Source organism: Lissotriton helveticus, chromosome 9 (genome assembly GCF_964261635.1).
Source record: "Lissotriton helveticus chromosome 9, aLisHel1.1, whole genome shotgun sequence".
Lineage (NCBI taxonomy): Eukaryota > Metazoa > Chordata > Amphibia > Caudata > Salamandridae > Lissotriton > Lissotriton helveticus.
In genome coordinates, this window is record NC_136070.1 from 584417698 (window position 1) to 584439528 (window position 21831).

The window sequence follows — 21831 nt, forward strand, 5'->3', positions numbered from 1 at the left end:
TACAGGAGTTTCCTGCGTCATCTCATTTCAGCGCATCTCCTGCCTAAGACCACTTCTCCTGAATGCGGGAGCAGAGGTGAGGAGGTTGGGCATTGCTTGACAAGGTAAAAAGGATCAGCTTCATATATTATTAAAAATGCCCAGGGAAATATGTTATAAGGATGGGAATACTCAGTTCTCCTGAGCCACCTCAACATTGTCCATTCCTTTTATGTAAGGAATTCAGTCAGCGAAATGAGATTGCACCCATGGCCCAGACCGAAGAGCAAGGTAAGTAAGTGATTTGGTATGTTTCCCCCACCCAAATGATTGATGTATGCTATATTCACCAAATTGTCTGATCTATCTTGAACATGATTATCTTGGAGATGGAGGGAGAAGTGTTGAAGAGCTTGCATCTGTATGTATGCATGCATACATGTATTTGTAGAGCATGCCCCTTGCTCAGGAGCTTCAGAGACCTGAACAATCGACATGATGCATAAAAAGATACAATCACTGAGGAAAGGTCAAAGGTAAAATGTCAGGTATGGGGTAGTGATCCTTAAAGAGGGATGTCTTCAACTGTTTTCTGAATTGTAGTGGAGATGAAGGGGATGTTGCTCCAAATCCTGGAGTTTGAAAAAATGAGGCTTGCCTTCTGTTTTTTTCTTCTTGCGAAGTTTTGTCTCCAGTGTGGCGACAGCCAGTTCCTAGTCTGGCATTGTCCTCTAGACGTGCCTATTTGTTCGCAAGATAACCTTGGGGCTTGTTGTTGAGGGCTTAATAAGAGATGGTCTTGATCAAAGTTGGAAGGTGGAGCCAGTGTTGATCTTTCAACGTTGTGGTGATGTGGTTGAATTTCTTTGAGGACCTAATGAGACATGCCACTTTGAGCAGGCTACCTTGTTACTGTGGTTTCTGAGAGACTACGGAGCAGGGTATTTTTTCCATCCAAATGGGAGTGAACGGTTGTACAGAAGCTGTCTTCCTATGGATAAAGCAGCACGTTCTTCAACAAAAAGAGTAGGTACAAAGTTTAATTGGTCTTACTTACAATGTGTTGTTTGGATGAGAAGTCGTTGTCTAGGGTGACTACCACATATTTATCATAGTCTGTTAGTTGGGATGAAGTCTGTTATATTTAACTTGGAGAGCCTGGCTTGATTTAGGAACTGTTGGCAAAGAGGGGGTTAGTCTTGTGGTAGCTGGTCGACACCCATGATTGGGTGAGTTTGAGGCAGGATCTGAGTCTCTGTATTTCACTGGTTGAGTTTTCTTTTTATAGGTAGTGTATTACCTAGGTACTGATGGATTGTGATGTTGCTATCTTGCAAGTAAGGGTCAAAGAGGTTTCATGTAGATGGGAGAGAGGATGGAACCATGGTGTACTACCCAGAGGCTAGGAGTATCTGTGATCTTGTGGAAGTTATTTGGATGAGCTAACATTGGTTGATGAGGTAGATGTGAATAATTTCAAGATAGTGCCTGAAAAATCTATGAATGTTTTTAGGGTGTTGAAGGCAGTGACTCTTACAGTCACCGAGGAGGAAGGGCATAGTTGAATACTTGGAATGTGGTTGTCTCAGTGCTGCATCATGTGCACTCTGTAATAATGCATACTCCACACATTTCCAACATCTTCCACCAATACCACCTGGGTGCACTCATCACTGAAACATGGTTCACACTCTCCCCCACTCACATCCTGGACATCTTCATCCCTGATGTTTGAGCATCCAACATGTAGACCACACACTTAAAATAGTACAAACAAGAATCGGTAGTGGTGTTTCCAAAGATTTGGAAAAAACCGCACATACACTTATGACAGTATACTAGAGACCAGTGCTGGAACAGTCAATATAATCTATCTAAATATCAAAGACGGAGTGCTACATAGACCAATATCCCCCACTACCAGGAAGGATCAAGATTGTCAAACCGAAAGGATTGACAAATGTATATCTAGACAAGAAAGGTCAGCAACTTGTGATGTAGGACAGACCAAATCAGTGAATAAAGTTCATATTTATGCAATCTTTTTCTTTATTGATCCATAAAAGTTATTTTCCAATTGATAAAACGACAGCCGACACGTGTTTCGTCCGTACTCTCAATAAGTACAAGGACTTTTTCAAGGCTAATGAAGCTGGAAAATGCAGCGCATGTATCATCAAATCATATAGATGTAAATATGAACATAAGGCTCCAGAGTCAATAACAAAAGTCCAAATTATCCGAATCGGTCAAGCGGATACTGGCACCCTGTAAGGAAGATATTTAACTAGTGCCGAGTCCGTTTTGACTTCTTCATCTTGCCATCTATTTGGTTTTTCAATACGCGTGACTCACATGGATATTTTGGATTGTGGCTATTTATTTGGAGTTCATAGTGTCAACCTCACCTTGACATCTGCCCAGCTATCTCGCTGTGCTTGACCCATTCGGATAATTTGGACTTTTGTTATTGACTCTGGAGCCTTATGTTCATATTTACATCTATATGATTTGATGATACATGCGCCGCATTTTCCAGCTTCATTAGCCTTGAAAAAGTCCTTGTACTTATTGAGAGTACGGACGAAACACATGTCGGCTGTCGTTTTATCAATTGGAAAATAACTTTTATGGATCAATAAAGAAAAAGATGGCATAAATATGAACTTTATTCACTGATTTGGTCTGTCCTACATCACAAGTTGCTGATTGCATTTGGATTAATTGTTGTTATGACTAAAAATCTTATTAGTCTTAAATGTATTTATACTTGAGGATTGTGCTCTCTTGACCTTTCTTGTCCACTTAAAATAGGAAGTGGGTTTTAAAGGAAATTCTGGCCTTGCACTTTTAGCAACTCTACCATACTTAAGTCTTTGAAACTCCTCAACTGATATTCCCTATCTTAACCTCAAAATCAACCTTCTTTCATATGATCTACAGACAACTGGACCAAACACGTCGGCAGTCCTGATGCGCTATGAGCTTGACCCTGAATTTTTGCGAATGGTTGACCTTCTATACAAGAACCCCGTAGTTCGAGTGCGCCTGGGTCCTTACATCTCAGAGGCAGTAGCGGTGGGCCGCGGCACCCGGCAGGGTTGTCCCCTGTCCCCGCTGCTGTTTGCGTTGGCTATCGAACCCCTGGCAGCGGCCATTCGGCAGACACTCGGCAATGGCATCCCGCTGGGAGATGCAGTCCATCAGGTATTGCTTTATGCGGAGGATCTGCTGGTGTTCGTGAAGGATGTGGGATACATACCAGACCAACTGGCACAGCTGTTGCGCATGTTTGCGGATGTCTCGGGGCTTCGGGTAAATGCGGGTAAATCCTGCCTTTACGCATTCAGCGAAGGGTCCGTAGACCCGGGATACCACCTTGAGGGCACGCGAAATGGAAAGCGGACACCTTCCGGTATCTGGGGATCCAGAGATACCGTCGCCCGATCGACCTATTTGACGGGAATCTCGGGAGAGTGGTTGCAGCGCTCAGGTCTCAGATGCGCTTCTGGGCCATGCTCCCGCTGACAACCACTGGCAGAGTGGCCCTGGCCAAAATGGTCATGCTTCCCCGACTCCTGTACTACTTCGTCAACCTAACTCTGTTCATCCCCGCTTCCTTTTTTTCCATGCTCAACAAGTTGCTGCGGGATTTTATCTGGGGCACCTCCAGGCACAGGTTGGCATTAGCGAAGCTCTTCCTCCCAACAGATAAAAGGGGACTGGCTGCTCCCTGATTTGAGCACTACTACCTAGCTGCGCAGCTCCAATGGATTGCCCGCTGGTCAGCGGATAAGGCAGGGAAGACACGGCCATGACTATGCCGCCATACTCCCTAGCACGTATAACCAAACTTTTCCATCCGCTGGCGCCGGTGGAGCACCCTACTCCGCTTCTGCTGACGGTGGCATATAAGTGTTACCGGAGAGCCTTGCACCTCACACGCGGCACGATCCCCTACGCACCAGCTATTCTGCCGGAGGGCTCTCCTGCTCACGTCCCGCATGCTTGCGGAGTGGCGGGAGACTGACATCCAGAAGCTTGTCGATCTCTATAGAGATGGGACACTCGCGGCGTACGAGACGCTGGTGACGGAGGAGGGGCTCCCCCCTGGGGGTTCTTAATGCATTGTTCGCTGATAGCGAAACTGTCCGCCAAATGGGGAGACATGGCGACAGAGCCTGAACAACATTTAACTATGCAGTACCTCCATGTCATGGGGAGAGGCAAACTCTTGGTTCACTGGTTTGCAGCATCGCTACGGGCGCGTGCAGCGACTAACTTGGGGCCTCTTAGAGGCAAGTGGGAGCTGGATCTGGGACGGCCACTGACCGACAAAGAGTGGGAAAGGATCCTTAAAAGCCCGGTGCGCATACCCAGAAACATGCGATTCCGCCATATTCAGCTCTTCATTGTCCACAGGCTTACCTTACGCCTGAGTTGATCAACAAGTACTTCCGTCGTACTGATGCCTTCTGCCCCAGATGCAATGAGGTGGGGGCGGGATTTCTGCACACACTGTGGAGTTGCCCTGTGTTGTGCACCTACTGGAGCGTCATTAGCGAGTTACTTAGCCGATGCACCAACCGCACTATACCCTTTGATTGGCCAGAGTATATTCTGCACCATTTCAGGAGACCCCCCAAAGACAAGGTGTCGTCCCGCTTCCTGGACCTGGGGCTGGGGCTGGTGGTTGCGAAGCGTCTCCTCACGAGGAGGTGGAAGGTACGTGACCTGCCATGTGTGCGGGCGTGGACTTCCTCCCTCCAGGCGTGGGCCCGGGCGGAGTGGACCGCCATATGAGGGAGGAGACGTTGGGGCTCCGGAAGGAGCCCATAGCGGAGCGATGGGAACACATGCTTACTACACTGCAGTTGCTTGCTGGGGAGGGAGGCACAGGTGACATGGAGGGAACCGGGGACGCGCATGGGGATGGGAGCATACCACAGGTCATTCTCCTGCCGAGGTAATTCGCATGTAGTTTTTGCTCCTACGAGGCACGAGGGCAAACATGCAAGCATAGCTGAGGCCCGTAGAAGCACAAATGCTCTGGTGGTGGGGGCGGGGGTGGGAATGGGTGATTGAAGGCCTAGGAGGAGGGGGATGGAGGGGGGAGGGGGGTGGAAGGAGGGTTGGAGTATGAATGTGGTTTTGCCGCTACAGTTAAAGTTTTCTCTTTGTTGTTTCATGAAATGCATCATCTGTTTGTAAGCCCAAGCCGGAGGGTTTTCCCTAAATCATGTGGGTGGGCAAGGATTCAGCGTACTGGTTATTGTACACAGTCCCAGAGTATGCATTTGGACTCAACCAACTTTGTGCGAATATTCCATGTGTTACTTGCTGCACGTCTTGTACATTGAACTTATAGCGGAATATCTTGTTGTGCCTGTACTTGTATGACTAATATGCCTACACCAACTTGCCTGCATTGATAATGCCTCTACTGTGATATGCAACGTAATCTTTTGAAAATGCTAATAAAACAGATTTGACCAAAAAAAACTGGACCAAACACGCACTTCCAAGAAATATCTGCCCTCATTAGCTATATCTCTAACACCTACCCCACATTCCTCTGAGATTTCAACCTCCACGGCAAATTCAAACACAAAATACATGAACTCCCACTCACTTTCCCAAATCACTTAAAATAACTCATCAGGAATCCAACCCACTTCAAGGACACACACTCTATATAATCATATTCACATCCCCTTACATTCACTACTAGACACCTACAGCCCTGGAGTGGACCCATAATGTTGCCATGCCCTTCACCTTTGCTTATACTAAACCTCTGCATCAATGACAACCAAAAACATAAAATAAACTGCCATTCCATCAGAGATATCCATCTGGAAAAAGTCGAAGAAATGTTCAACAACCCGCCCAAACACTTCCAGGCTCCCACATCAACAACACTAATATGAGTATGCATGTTAAAACTCTATGCTCCACTGAAAACTAGATCCACCAAGGCAAAGCCTTCAGGGCCAGGTACACTCGATAGTTTAATGAAAATAAACATACCATATGAAAAGAGGAGAAGAAAAGGAGAAGACCAAAACACACGGATTACCTCAATTCAGTCAAAACACTCTGCTCCAATCACAGGAAATGACAAATGGAAACCAGCGATGTCACTTCATGTAGAGAAGGATACAGCTAAATCTAAAGATAGCTTCCTGTTCAGATGGTTGCTGGAAAATTAAGTCTTCTTACTTGGCTTCTTCTTTTAACAAGCATTGGAAATGCAATAGGTCTCGCATTAGAAAAGTTGGAGCTATTGGTCTTGTAAATGACACATATTTTATTTATGTGTTGGTTTTTAAAATAGCTAAATTGATAGCTTTGTCATTTACAATGCCAATAGTTATAACTTTTGCAAATGTGACACCTATAGCATTTGTAATGCAATATGTTTTATTTACGTGACTTATATGTATTCATATTACAAATAACAATGGCCTTTATTTTTTTATAATTAATACTTAAATAAAAAGTTATTGTAATTTATAATGGCAATTGATACCGAGGGTTGTGAATAACCTGAAGCGATCACTGAATTTAGAGAAGATACCACAGAGGGTTAATTTGTTTATAGCAGGAGTTCTTGTTGTAATTGCAGGTAACAAGTTCCAGTCCTTGCAAAATAACGCAGTGGGCTATGTCTTTGGAGCAAACATCTCCATGCAAATGGCGAGATTTACGTTTGAATATGTGCGAGGTATTTTCTAAAATGAGAGCGTTTGGTAGTAATTAATACCATTATTTAGTTACCAAAAAAACTAAAACAGTAAGACGAACAAGACGGAGGGCATTGCTGTGGGGAGGGGGGAGGAGAAATGCGAAACGGCCGCAGCAGGGGGCGGAGCGGGGAGAGCGGCGATGGGGGAGAGACACGGGCCGTAGTGTGAAGCAGCAGGGGCCTTTGTGCCACAGACCTCAGACACAGCTTACAGTTAACTTGCCTGATTGATACCAAAGGTTGTGAATAAGGTAACAAGTTCCAGTCCTTGCAAAATAACGCAGTGGGCTATGTCTTTGGAGCAAACATTTCCATGCAAATGGCGAGATTTACGTTTGAATATGTGCGAGGTATTTGCTAAAATGAGAGCATTTGGTAGTAATTAATACCATTATTTAGTTACCAAAAAATCACAAGATCACAGCGAAATAAGAAAGTATAACTTGAATCCTAAAACAAAGGTGAATGAACACAGGCGTGCTGGCCACAGAATATGCAAATCGGTTTAATGCAGCTGCACGCAAGGCCACAGTATTGACATTTGACCGGAGTATACACTTATGAATTCTGTGAAACGTACATGTGCCCTTCGGTGTACTTTTCTCTGCTAGAAAAATAAATACGTAAAGTACACTCTGAGAGCACCAGATATAGAAAAAGCTTCAAGCAGCTATGGCATTTCTTCAACGAGGCAGTCACTGGATTCTCAAAAACAGAGTGTCCCACAGTTGCATGGCATTCACTTGGGAGGCGAGGGAGGGAGGAGAAATACGAGACGGCCTTGCGGCCGTGAGACGTGTGAAGCAGGGGGCGGGGGGAGGGGATGCCTTTGAAGTGAAGCTAAGCTTCACTTCAAAGGTGTGGGAGGAGTGCGGCTGAGGGAACAGACGGCGATTTGATGATGTGCACGCGCATTTTAGGTCAATGCGCTTGCGCATTGACCTAAAAGCCACGGGCACAGCACCAAATCGCCCAGTTAGGTAAAGTCTGTTTAAGACGCTATAGTCTCGCAAGCTCAATGCGCATGCGCATTGACAGGCGAGACCTAAAAATGGCTTTGGCTGTAAACCAGGAATGTCATTTCTTGCAGAGCTGGATGCTGTAAAGTTACTCTCTACAGAGGTGGAAGCTGGGAAATCTGAAGGTGGGTGCCAGTTGAGATTGATGTCTGGAAAAGCCATCAGTTCTCTCTAAGTCGATGAATTGAGACTCTCTACCATGGACCATTTTGCCTGAATTTACCTACCTGTCAGAGTGGCACCCCATCAAAATAAACTGGCGTTCATTGCAACACTCACTAGAGTCTCTGGCTTCATTGGAAGGCAAGAGAAACTCAGTCCACCCACCACAGAAGTGCCTAAGTGATATTGGTTGTCAGTGGCACCAGGATATCGAAACACTGGGATGTTAGAGACCAATGAGCATGAAGATATAAGATTAAACACCAAAGATGTAGTCTTCCCATGGAAGTGCGAATATACATAAAGCCATGTGGCCATGAAGTTCCTTACACTTGCTGGCAGAGGCTGCTTCTAATTCCAGGAAGAGTGAAATTAAAGGTTTAAAAATCCCACTGCCGGGGGAGGAGCCAAGCTCGCGACCGCAATGGCCGCTCTGTAGCTCAGCTCCGTCAGCCTTCCTGCCCAACACGCAAATCCTGTCAAATATCCTGCCCCGAGACGACACACTCGGGAAGAAACGGAAACGTAAAGCATTGCTCTTACTCACCGTCTGATCTGGGGGCTCCTGCGTGCTGTGGTTCCGAGGCTGTGCTCCTGCTTGGTCCGGGCCTTCGCGGTGTGGAGACCGGAGCCTCGCCTGCTTGGATCAGCCGGGGTGGCGGTGTCGACGGCGGCCCCTGACGGGAGAGAGAGCCGACGGTGAGAGGCCGTTGTGCGATTGTCCCGGTGGATACTGACCAGGCCTGTTCTGGCGGCCGGGAGGCCCCGTGTGGAGTGCGGTGCGCCGCGGACGGGGGTCGACTGTGCAGGGGGTGCCCCCCCCCGTTGCTGCCTCGTCCGGCCATCCTGAAGCCCTGCGCCCGGAGTCGGCTTGCGATGCCCGCGGGTGGTGGTGCAGGCGGACCCCCCGAATTTGGTGGCACATCTTTCTGCACCAAGATTGCCATTAGTGGGGCCTGTGTGAACTCCAGGGGGGTCCTCGCTTAGGAGCCCGCTCCGGGAGTTGCGGAGGGTGGTGACGCTGCTGAACCCTCAAGATGGCGGCCGACGACCTGGGACACGGATTTCCTCAGGACGGCGGACTTGTGTGGCTGGATTGCGCGGGGGCCTGGTCATATGAGCGTGAGCCCACGATTGGTGATGTTCTTGACGCCCTGCAATCCCTGCATGCGGCCTTGGCCCCCGGTGCCCCTGTGAAAGGTGTGCGGTCCGCCGCCATCTTTGATGGACCGTTCTTCATGGACGCGGATCGGCTTCGTGGTGTCGTGGTGACGCTGCTTCGTCCCCCTCGATCGCTGCGAGGAGTGCTGCCGCTGTCCATCGACAAGTCTGCAAGCCTGCGGCCCCGAATCTTCTGACAGTTTTCAGTGTGGAGTGTGGGGACGTGGGCTCCATGTTGGGGCCCGTTCCTGCCCGAATGTCCGAGGAGCGTTGTGTACTGCTGCTCCGATCTACTTTGGTGAGGTCGTACTGTTGTTCTGCGGGGGAACCTCTGCTTTCCTATTCGGCTAGACTGAACTCCTGGTTTTTGTTGCTCTTGTTGTCATTGTTGAGAGATCCGGACTGCAGAGAACGATTCTTGTTTTGTTGCTGGTTACCGGGGCCCCCTGGTCTGTATCCTTGCCTTGTTTTGTTCCGATCGGATGGCCTCTCCATCTTGCGGTGTTTGCTACCCACTGCTACCTCATATGTGATAGTGATGTCTAAGAAGGGCCAGGGGTGAGCCAAACTGAACCCTGAGGACTACCGGTGAACGGATTGTGCTGTGGCTGACCCCCACTCATGATAATATGGACGATCCCCTTGTGAGTTTATGATACCTGAGACTGTGTCGATCTCGTTTAGACGCTGTGTAATTGTGTGGGCGGGCGGGGGGCTGGGGCCGAACGCCTCGTTTGATGGTCCCCTTCCCCTCCCTCTTGATTTCTTTTCCCCCCTTTTTTTGCCTCTTTATTCCTTTCTCTCTTCTCGACTTCTCTATATTTCGGGTTCTGATTTAGGGTGACAGGCACGCTGCTAGGGGGGTAGGCAGTAGCCTTCTGCAGGGGTGCAGGGTGGGGTGGGTGGGTTGGGGCTTCTTTCTGTTTTCTTTTCCTTAGTCCTATGGCCCTTTTGTATCCCTTTATCGGAGCGCCGCGTCTGTCCCCGTCTCCCATGGTATGCTTGAGGGTGGGGACTGGAGGTGCGTTGTTCTCCTTCTTGCGCTTCACGCATTTCGATTACGATTCGCATGCCCACCTTGCTGGCGATATCCTTACTTCTTTGCGTGCTTATTACTGTGGGGTGCTTGCACCAGCGCGGCGTTCTCTCCTTCTTGCTTACATTATTTCTTCCCTTTCTCCCTCCCTTCTTCCCTCTTTTTCTCTTTTAGGTTAGTATGGCGGGTGATTATATTCACTGTCGCTATTCCGGTTCCTCTGTTCTGTTTAAAACGTGTAACTGGGTGATAAGTAGACAAGCGACGAGCCACGGTGGGTGCTGCTTTGCTATATGGCGTCTATTTCCTGTATGGTGTAAACTGTTGCTGATAACTATCCGTATTGATGCCCTTATGTTTTGCTGTTGCTTCGTGGCCCACTCTGGGAACTCGGATATTCATATACTGCAATTGATCCTGCGATACTCCTTATTTAAAAAATTAACCTTCTTTGCTCCTGCTCGATGGCCGTACCTATCCTTTCTAGTCTGAATTGGTTGCTTTTGTATTGTTGGCTGATTCCGGTGACAATCATTCCGGAGTCATCGGCTGCTCATACTGTGTCGTGGCCGGCCTGAATGGTTGTAGGCCCGTATTTGTATATTTCTTATTGCACAATAAAGGTTTAAAAAAAAAAAATCCCACTGCCCTGGTTTCAGAAAGAAAATGCATGCCTATAGCTGTCCTGAACTGTCCTCCCATTAAAAATATATTCTGGGATGGCACTCACTAGAGCCTGGACACATTCAAAAGGAAGTAATGGGGAGACAGATAGGATTGGATCACTTCCAAACATTCCAGAACCTTAGACTTCAAGGTCACATGGAGTAACTAATAATCGAGTTATGGGTACACTGGCCACTCCTGAAGGCATAGAAGTATTAATTCTGGGATTACCATTTTCGTGAACACCATTGGTGCCGGTCTCAAACAAAAGGCAGGACACAAAAGTGGGCATTTTCATCTAGTATGCAAAACCTCAAGAAACTATGATGTAAGCGAGCTATTTAAGTGTAAAATAAGCATTCATTACACCTATTGCGATCATATAATGGCTAAATGATATACCAGGAACAATCATCTGGAGGGACTCAATTTTAAAGGGATATGTTTTACCCATCAGCTCACTTCCTTCAAGACTCTGACAATTCTGCAATTCTGATGCCCCATTTTATCCTGGGAATCAGAAAGACAACAGAGTATAGCCCATTCCCCCTTTCTTGAAGAGAAAGTTGGATCAACGCTCTCTTCCCTGCCAGCACCTGAGGCCCAGAAAAGTGCGGTTCTCATTGCAGATGTTTTCAGGAAATAGGTTTGGGAGGAAGGATATGCCAAATGTTCAGTGGTATTCAGGAGAATAATTCTCAAAGTCCAAGCATCTTTTAGGGCATGGTGTGCCGTTTTAATTCAGTGATGTAATTCACAAGACAAAGAAATGCAGCTGACACGTATTTTGCCCAGTGGCTCATTGGCCGAGGGCTTTCTCAAAGCAAGAGAGTTTCAGCGGTCAAATAATCAAAATAGCTTCAGCAGTCAATCACTTTGTATTGTTAGGATGAAGGCGTCTCTGGGGTCCTGCGGGCTGGAAAATTTGATCTTGTACCCCTCTCAAAAAATCTGATGGACCCAACTTGGATCTATCCCAACTCCTTCTGAAAGTCCTGAATGCAATCTTCAACTGGATATTTGGGGAAAGACTCAGCACAATCAGGAACAAGAACCTGACTTTTTTATTTTTGAATGTAGCAAACTAAAGCTCCTGTCCCTTTCTGTTGTCTGGATTTAGAGAATTGTTTTTGCATCCTTGCAAGCTGATGAAACGTGGTTCCTACGAGGATTCCACAGTTGACTATTGCTGCTGCAGTTGCCTTAAAAGTCAATGAAGTTTTTCTCCAATTGTGCTCCAAGAAGCTGAATATTTTCAAAGAGAACATGAAGTGTTGTGGCCTTATACAACAAATCGGAATGGTAGTCATTTAGATGGAGATTAAGACAGGCTATTACTGATAAAGCATATCTCGGGTCGCGAAGACGGGTTGGTGCAGACATGCTGTTCGCCCGCCAGAACTCTGGGCATGATTTAATGCGGCACCTCCATGCCACCCGATGTTGCCATATTCCTGTATTTTGGGTCGGACCTGGAACAAAACACACACAGTAGGTAGCACCGAGGGGCACCAAGTCAGTGTGGGGTAGTTTGTCCACTATATGGTTTCTGTCCTGATGAAGCGCCACGGATCCCTATGACCAGAATAGGCTCAAAACATGTCGACACACTTGTGAAGAGGTGACTGGAGTCAGGTCCCTCACTCGAGACGATAGGATACTTCGCATATTAAGTCTCAACACTCAGACTACTAGAGTTCCTTAAAAACCCTGAGGAAGCACTCTCCTGCCATAGGTTTTATATCCCTGGAAGGGCAAATCCCTCATTAAAGTATAGTACAGGATCTTCGTTACCAGTTTTAACCTTTATTCACACCCCACCACATCACATCACAAATCACCTCACTTGCACTCATCATAAGGCCGCCTCTGGAAAGATCTCTGCCAAAGTGACCCTTCGGCTGTGTGAGGGCAACACAAAACAGTCCTGCTGACTGTCCCCATATATAACTCTGGTCCAGGCACTCTCCACCACGAGAGACCCTGCCTCTCCTTTTTTCTTATGAACATTAGCCCTTCGTTGATTCTTTTATTACTGACATGCCACTTGTTAAAGCATTAACACTTATCCACATCAATGAAATGCAAGACATGAGTACAGTCTTGAGTAAGGTAGTCTACTCTAACAGCTTACTCACGAAGCTCCCAATATGTCTTCATTGTGATGCTCCAAATTATCAGTGTTCTTATACTTAAATGTACATTATTTTTTCGGTCATGACAAGAAAACCAGTTGCTGGTAGAGCACACTTTATCAAATAATTAAAATTAATAAACTGCACAGACACTTAGTCATCTTTTGTCACTGGTGTAAAGGAAAGTGTGTACCTTTTAAAAACAAGACCTAATTCAAAGTTCTTACCCAAGTGTTTAAAACCCAGACTGTGCTGCACGACATCCTCTATTTGGACTTGTTCCACCCTATATGCCAATTCTCTGTTTAGGACCGACCAATCTGAATCTCCTAACAGAATCTAAACCATGTGCCTTTTGTCCACGCCCAGATCCTTTAACATCATCTGCCATCTCCTCTGTAATCTACTCCCGAATCAACTCAGATGCACACTATCTCTCATTGAGTTCATGCAGGACTTGAAAACATATCTCCACGAACTCTACTTTGCTGGGCAATAAACTCCAAGCTCTAAGTCCAAGTGTACAACAAATCTACCTACTCTTGCTATCATGCACACTCCATACCCAGATTGCTGGTATGTACACTATGTATGTTGATTTGTTGATGTGCTATTGATTTGCAATTACTGTTTGACATCCCAAAACTCAAATATTAATTTGTCATCACCTACCATAATGTAACTAACTCAACCGCAAATGTTCTTTTATATTGCTTATGCTGTGTACCACACTTCCCTGAGAAGGGATACTCACTTCAATTAAATACAATAAATAAAACAAAATTAAGTCTCAGCTTTGTTACAACTATATGGCTCCATAAATATGAAGCCCAACACTCTACATGCAGCCTCTGAGGAGACACTTTTCTGAGCGCTCACAGACCCTCCGGAGACACTCTCAGGCCACCCTCAGGAAAGTAACTTCAAAGCCTTTGGGATAGCATATAATGATACTCTTTAGGGCACCTAAGGAACCTTTAAAATAAAGGGTCTCTTGCCCTTCTGAACAGCCTCAAGAGACATTCTCTGCAGCCAACCATAAGATCAGCTTGAGGTGACACCCTCAAGATATCACTGAAAGACCCCTTAACCTCGGTCCTTCTGTCAATGGCCCCCAGACACACTCAGCTGATTCAGCATCCTACTCATGGGTATATTGCATTTTTAAGTCTGCATAGCCAGTGAAGTAATCAAAAAAACCTTTAAAACAGTACAGAGGAGTCAGAGTATTCCCACGAGCAAGATGGCAGCGTCCCTAGCTCACTCTTTAGTGGTGTCCCACAAGCGGGCACTACACAGTAGGAAGACTGTTCCAACTGGCCATGGCAATGCCGGAAGAGATCTTTTCAATGCCCTGTGTTCAAAAGAAAGACCCACAAACCCTGCTTGCTGCAGATTAGGAAGAAATTCAAGCAGTCACATGGACCTCAAAGATGGTGACCATGCACGGTAAGAAGGGAAAAGAGTGGCGGAGAGTACAGAGGGGGACCCCAACCCTTGTCTGACGCACATTGACCACAAGACGTTCTGGCAGTTCCATAACTTCTAAATTAAAGAGAAAGTATTAAGAGCAGCAAGAGATTGAGATCAAATACAATTTAAAGATTATGGCTGTGTTCCGTTCTAGGATATTACCCCTGCCATGCTTGCCAGAAGACAGCAATTCTGCCCGATCATCAATTATCTTAAAGACAACAACATTTGCTACAAATGTCTCCCTTCCCTTTGACATAGTTTTTTAAAAGAACAAATCCTGTCATCTATCAAATAAACATAGGGTGGCAAAATACTTGATATCCAGCTTACAGAGGAAGAATCTGATGCGGCGAGACCATCGACCTCAGAACAATAGGAGAGTTTTTGCTGACATCCGAGTAGCACACACCACGTCTTCACAGACAAAGGAGCAGCCTAAACTCTACATCTGATGATGACATCACAAGACCTCGCACAGACCGGAGGTTGGGGCAAAGAATGGTAAATTGGCTGGGAAAGAAATAACATATGCTGAGCACTAACCTACCCGCAAATTGGAAAACTTTAAGATGGAATTGGCCAGTGGAATCTCCAAGGATGGTTAAGAACTGTGGACTGCTGTGCACATTTTGTGCACACAATGCCCTCTAGCTGGGGCAAAGGATGCTCCCATCACAAAGATGGAGACCCCACCCGCAAAGTTGGATACCCTTTCTGAGATCTTTTTTGCTTTTTTATTGGTTAAACTATTATGTTAGGGGTCTAAGGGAGAAGGGGAGGTGTTTAGACATCAACATCTATTTCCAGATATACTGAAGAGTTTACAGTAAGGTTAAATGATTCCGAACATACATGTCTAATTGATTTAAATTGTTCCCTAACTCCTTTACACATCACGGAATGGTGAAGACACTAGCTTTTACAAAACAGAGAGAAATTAAATTCCCCTAGTGAGTGCACATAGACTGGGGACTACAAAAATGGTTGGAAGTATGAAATAATTGTACATTTCAGAAAATTAATTTAAGGAAACCGGATGAGTCCAGACTCTGACAAACACTACCCACATGCATCTTATGCATCGAGGTCTTCAGGACACAAAGTGGTGGCACTATTTACGCTTAAGCATCTTCCGTTCTTTGCAACGGAGGTTAAGAGGGATAAAGAGGGCAGATATTAGATGATGAGGGTAACACTAGAGGAGAGAAAAATTACAATAGTGACCGTATGTTCTCCAAACACAGGCCAAGATACATTTCTTTGCCAGGTGGTGGATTCTCTGGCTGACTTGGAAGAGGGAGACATTTTACTGCTGGGAAATTTACGTAGTATGGAACCCCAGACTTGATAAATCAGGTACGGGCTCCCGTATGAGGGGTTTCTCCAAGACACTCCAGAACAAATCTTGAGAACTGGAGCTTTGCAGGATTTCACCTTCTTTTCCTATGTCTACAGGACATATTCGAGGAATTACTATATTGTTGTTCCAGCTTTGATAACACATTCCGAAATAGGGGTGATTGCCCTGTCTGACCATGCCGCACTTCACATAGACATTGTTAGGGAAGAAATGCCGAGATTGAGTGTGAGATGGATGTTCCCTCTTAAGGCATCCAGTCTTACAATACAGGAATAAATTGAAGACAGAAATTAAGGTCACAGAAGCGCATTACAGAGACACACTTTCACACCGAACCCTCAGAGAAGTCAACGTGCTAAAGGAAAAACTAGAGTAGCTTGACTAACAAGGCACAGCTATTCTTGCTACAACTCAAACAACTGTACTACTCATAGGGCAACAATGTGGAATCCCTTCTAGCTCAGCAAATCTGAAGAAAACAGGAATGAGGTTCATGAAAGAGGTTTACTTAGCTGAAAGGGAAAAGGTCACCAAGAAATGTCACTATGAAAGAGAAAGGAAAATACTTTATGCCCCCTTTCCAGCTGTTTCTCCCAATTGGATCCCTGTCTGGGGGAGCGCCTCTTGGCTGTGATCCCCAAGTAGGGATCCACTTTTGTTTGTTTGTTTTAGGTTTAATTGCCTCCCCCTCCCTCGGGTATGGGCAAGTGGTCAAAAGGCAGAATTATTTCAGTCCCACCTAGGGGCCTTCAAATAGGTTGTATTTATCCCCAACCTGCCCCCTGGGGAAGCAGCAAGCACACTAGATATTGAGAAATAATTGGTGAAAAGTGGTGGGATAGGCCCACTGGGAAAATACTCAATGAATATAGCATTTCTGTCCCCCTTGGGGTAGGCACGGATTTCCACCCCCCCCCCCCATATGCTTTCGAGGAGGTAGCAAGTATACTAGTCGCATCATAATCAGCTTTATTCCATTTTCATAAAAAAACATAAATGCATGTTAAACAAAATAAATTATATATCCATGAGTGTAAAACAGCAAACAATTAAACATTGAAAAATAGACTGTGAAACGTTGTTGCTATTTGATAATTTTTTTCCTTAACTGCATTACAGACCATAAAAAACTAGAGATTTCACAGTAAATCGCTAAAGAAGTCAATTGTTGTAAAAACAACAGTACGGGGCGACATTGTTTAAAATTGTATTCCCTTAAGAATTGGTAGTATAAAACGTTTCTGAGGCAATGCATAGAAAACGCAAAAAAAAACAGTGATTAAGTGATAAAAAATGTCTAATTTAAAACAAGTTAACATGAACCTTTGCTGGCGATTCTGTACATAAGTTAGATATGGATACACACTATCCGTAACAAGGGTCAACAGATTTTTGGTAACTCTACATCTCACCAGTTCCCAGGATAACCTTTGGTCTTCAGGAAATGGCACACATTGTTTTTTTAGGTCACCACTCCTAACAGTGTGAAATACATCAGAATATTTAAAATATTCAGCATGGCCCAGATCCCAGCAAAATTGTGTCACAAATTTGAACCAGGGGAATGCACGAGACCTATTCAATTTAAGACAGCCATTAATAAACATGCAATTTAAAAACAGTATGTTTGCAGGTCCATACTTTATGTCACAGTAAAATTGGCTGAATTCAAATCACATCTTATAAGAACAAAGCCCCTAGTTTGAAGTGACAAACAAATGAAGAACAACTCTTTAGGACAGACAAAAAGTTCCAAAAAAGGGCGCCCACCGCCATCTGGAGCTGTTTGTTGTTACTGTGGCCCCAGATTCCCACCCCATATAAAGTCACCTATATACATTTGAGATTATATATTTGTAAAATTTCTCTGATCAGTTTATTGCCTAGCTTGGTGGCAAAATTAAGCAGCACAGAAATGGAATTATTAAAAGGCAGCTTCCTAATATTTACAGTAGGAGTCCATAAGCCATGACAGGGGTGTGACATTTTTTAAATAATCTAATTGCTAACTGACAAAATGCTACTAAGATCACCATGTCCTGAAAAATCCACTTGTCCCACCTACTCTCTACATCCATTATAAGGGCTGACAGAGAAAAATGTAATATATTTTTATTTTGTTTTATTAAAATCAATAGCAATTCAATGCTTTTTTGTAATCATGCTAAAGAAAGCTTGAAAAGCAATATTATCCCTATAATCCAAAAGTATAGAAATTGTATAGGAATACAACAATAAATGATCTTGCATGGCAGGCTGCTCTAAGAGTCATAATGGCAATACTTTATTAGTTATGAATCTAGATGTGGTCTCTTATCTCCGCACACTTGCACACTTGCTTTGTGCCTCCTGTTGTAAGCCAGAATTCAATAGCTCTGCTGGGGTCATATTCCTCAAAGTTGGGTCCTTCTATCTTGAGAAGCTTTAGGTCTTGAAGAACATCTTGATTTAACCGTGTTCTTAGTTGGTACTTAATGATATTCAATGCAGAAAACACACATCCATCTTCTGCTGTAGATTCACTGATGGGGAACATCATCTCCACAAGCTTGAATATATTAGTCAAAGTGGAAGGTTTTGTAACTAACAGGATGGAGTACGCAGGCAATACAGGAATGCCTTTGGCCTGAAAGCTTTTCATATGGGTTTTAAGTCCATAAATTATCTGTGATGAAAGTACCTCAAAATAGTGAACAATTGCCTCAATATCAGAGATATTTATAGAGTTCTTCTCTAATTTCTGGCCACAGTGTACAATCAAATGCTTGAAATCCTTGAACTGGCATGCAATTAAAATTTGAAAACCTCTCATCAATGTACCTAACCACACTGTGAATGAGCCCACAGTTACTTTGGATTGTTGCTGGTGGTGGGCATCGTCCTGATAACTTTATTTCCCAGCCATCAGTAGAAATGTTTCCAAACTTATTTTCTTCCAGGTGGTACAGTTTTTTAAACTACTGCATATACTCACCCAACTCACTCTTTAGACATACTAGGGTCGATGCACACCTCTCTAAAACAGGTGTAACATGCAATAAAAGTAGTTCATTAGACTGAAAGAATTCTAAAAGCAAAGACAATGGCTTCAGAGCATCTCTCAGACTGTAAAGGTTTTTTTTATATAAATATACGGCTAGTTACAATTGAGAGGCACTTTTATGCCTTTGCGGCAGAATGACGATTCTCAGATTAACATGACAAAAGTCAGGATTTCATTAAAGACGGGGAGGCTAAGATTATGCATAATCTTTTATTGCACTCCTGAACAGCAGCCCCTTTAAAGAACTTCAACCATAAGCGATCCAGGACTGGAATTTATAAAGTCAATAAATGTCTCCTGCATAGAATACTCATCCGCTTTTAAATGTGATTCTGCGAAGAAGCTTCTCATCTTCCTCCACCTCCAAAACCAAAATATTCTTATTTCCCCATGACTGAGTTCTGTAAACAAAAAAAACTGTATTAAAGAAACCAAATCCGACCAAACCAAGTCCTGAAAAGAAAAGCATAATACCAAAAACCTTTTCACAAATAAATCTTTCCTTATCCAGTCTAAAATATTTTCCTTTTCTCCTTTAAATTTTTTTTTTTACAACATGCTATTAATACCAAAATTAAAGGTGTGGAGGGTGGGATAATGTTATCCTACGCGTCTTTAACCGCATGCGTGCGGCGGTAATTTTTACGCTGTGCGGCTTTTTTCGAAATACCGCGTTACATGACGAGCTGAGCTCCTCATGAGCATGCGAGCGGCGCAACTCATGACGAGCTCTGCTCGTCATGAGCATGGAAGGGGTTAATGAAATCCTGATTCTCTGGTCATGTTAATCTGAGAATCGTCATTTCATTACAAGACCGGAGGCTACAATTAGGTATGTTGAAAGTCATTTAACACCACTTCAGACATATGCTCGTTTGGTCTAAAATAATGCTTTGCAAAGGTGTACACATTCAACCAATCCGCCGCTTTCAAAATATTCTCCAAACTTCCACCATGCCAACAACACTTTCTTGCCAAAGCTCCCCTGATGGAGTGAGCTTTAAACTTTTCCATATTAACTCCCGCTTATTCTGTCACACATTTCACCCACCGTGAGATTGTTGCTGTACTTACAGCTCTATAAGGCTTGACAAACGAAATCAGTAATTGATGTTCACCATCCCTCCTATTCTCTGCTACTCTACACTCATACTCCTTTAGACAATCTACTACACACAACTTCTTGCACTCCTCATACTTCGGGTAAAATACTGAAGTCGATATAGTCTTAGTTCTCTTCTGTATCTCAAAAAACACTAGCACTGATAATATGTATCCCACCTAATTGCACTATATGTTGGGCACTATTCTCTTTTGGAGCTATATTACTAGTTTAATTGCGTGAGTGGGAGCAATTCTTTTTTGATAAATAACCCTCATACACACTCTAGTAGTGTCATGCTTCATCATAGGGTTCACCCTGACTCCTAAAGGTCAGGGTGGGCTCGACCACATCTCAGGGAGAACTTAGAAGAATAGGCCAGGGGGTTTTAAAGATTACAAATCCTCTGGAAGCTCCAGGAATCCCTTTATTAGCGGAGTTTTATGGGATATTAAAACAAGGGAAATGTTGGGGTTGTGAGGATTTAATGGTCCTATGACCCTAGTGTCACTGTCAACATGTTTCAGCCTATTAAAAACGGCCATATGGGTCCTAGGCTTTCTTCAGAACTGTTCCCACAGCATATGGTGGTCTTGGAAAAAAGGGATATGTCTCACTTATGTATTAATTGGCCTCATGGAATAGAGTCATTGAGACCTAGTTCATGGCTTTTGAGGCGATACACTCATCTCCGCCCTTTCTCCAACTGTCTTTTAGACAGTCCAGGAGCACCCCTGACTTTCTGCATTACAGTTCATTGAAGATCATTGTCCGAGTGTCGCATTTCCATGTAATGAGACTTAAGTCTGGTAAGCGAAGGGAAACCATAACCTTTCATATTCGACCAAGTTTGCTGAAAGGCGTCTACCACCGCAGCCTCTGGGTCCGGCAACCAACTGTAATACCTCTCCAATTGGCATGTCAACCTCGTTGCAAACAGGTCCACTTCCAAAGGACCCCAAACCTCTTGGATCCTCCTGAAATACTCTGTCTCCAGCATCCAGTCGCTGTAGTCCTTCACATGCATGAAGTTCCAATCCCCTATCACATTCCGTACTCAAGGAAGGTACTCCGCTCTTAAAGCAATTTTGTTATCCAAACAAAACATCCACAACTCCTTCGCTACATCTGACAGACTCTTCGATTTGCAACCCCCAAACCGGTTTACATATGCTACTGCTGAAATGTTATCCATCTTCATAAGCACTGTCTGACCCTGTAACTTCTCTTTGGAACTCTTCAATGCATACAACCCTGCAATCAGCTACATGCAGTTTATATGTAGGTCCTTCTCCCGCCTTGACTAAGCCCCACCTGTTTCCTGAAGCCCCAGACGAAACCCCCACATCATAATAGGCTTGCATCCATCTCCAGGATTACATCCATCAGACAACCAAATATTGCTCTTCCATTTCAAACCTCCAAATTGCGCAATCACCACTCTATTTCTTCCTTTGCATCCACATACAACTCTACCTGGTCCCCTACCATAATCCTGCTCTTAACTCATCTGCTTTGCAAGGCTTGATAATGCAAGGGCCCAGGAAAAATTGCTTGAATCGAAGAAAACAAACCTAGAATCCTTGCCAAATCCCTCAAGGTCAATGACATTTTCTGCAGAATTCTTTCTTTATCATTTTCACCTTCTTCTCTGGTAACTTTAACACCTCTCCAGCTGTATCTATTGCAAACCCCAGAAAATCCAGACTCTGACCGGGTTTAAAAATTGTCAAGAACCCAAACTCTCTAACATTTCTATTACATCTTTGAGCTGCCGCTTCAATTCCACTGCGTTCTGCGACATCAATAAGATATTGTCTAAATACACAATCAAATGGTAACCTCGCTCTCTGAAGTATTCCACTACTACACGCATCAACTTCGTGAAGCACCATGGTGCTGAAGACTGGCCAAAAGTAGACACGGGAACTGATTTAATTGGCC

General features: G+C 44.4%; 1 protein-coding gene across 4 annotated transcripts in view; it reads right to left on the bottom strand.

Moving 5' to 3' along the window:
• The window catches only part of LOC144781609 (ADP-ribose glycohydrolase MACROD1-like), a 602071-nt gene that overhangs the window by 566984 nt on the left and 13256 nt on the right, over positions 1-21831 (bottom strand). The gene's annotated exons all lie outside the window — the stretch shown is intronic.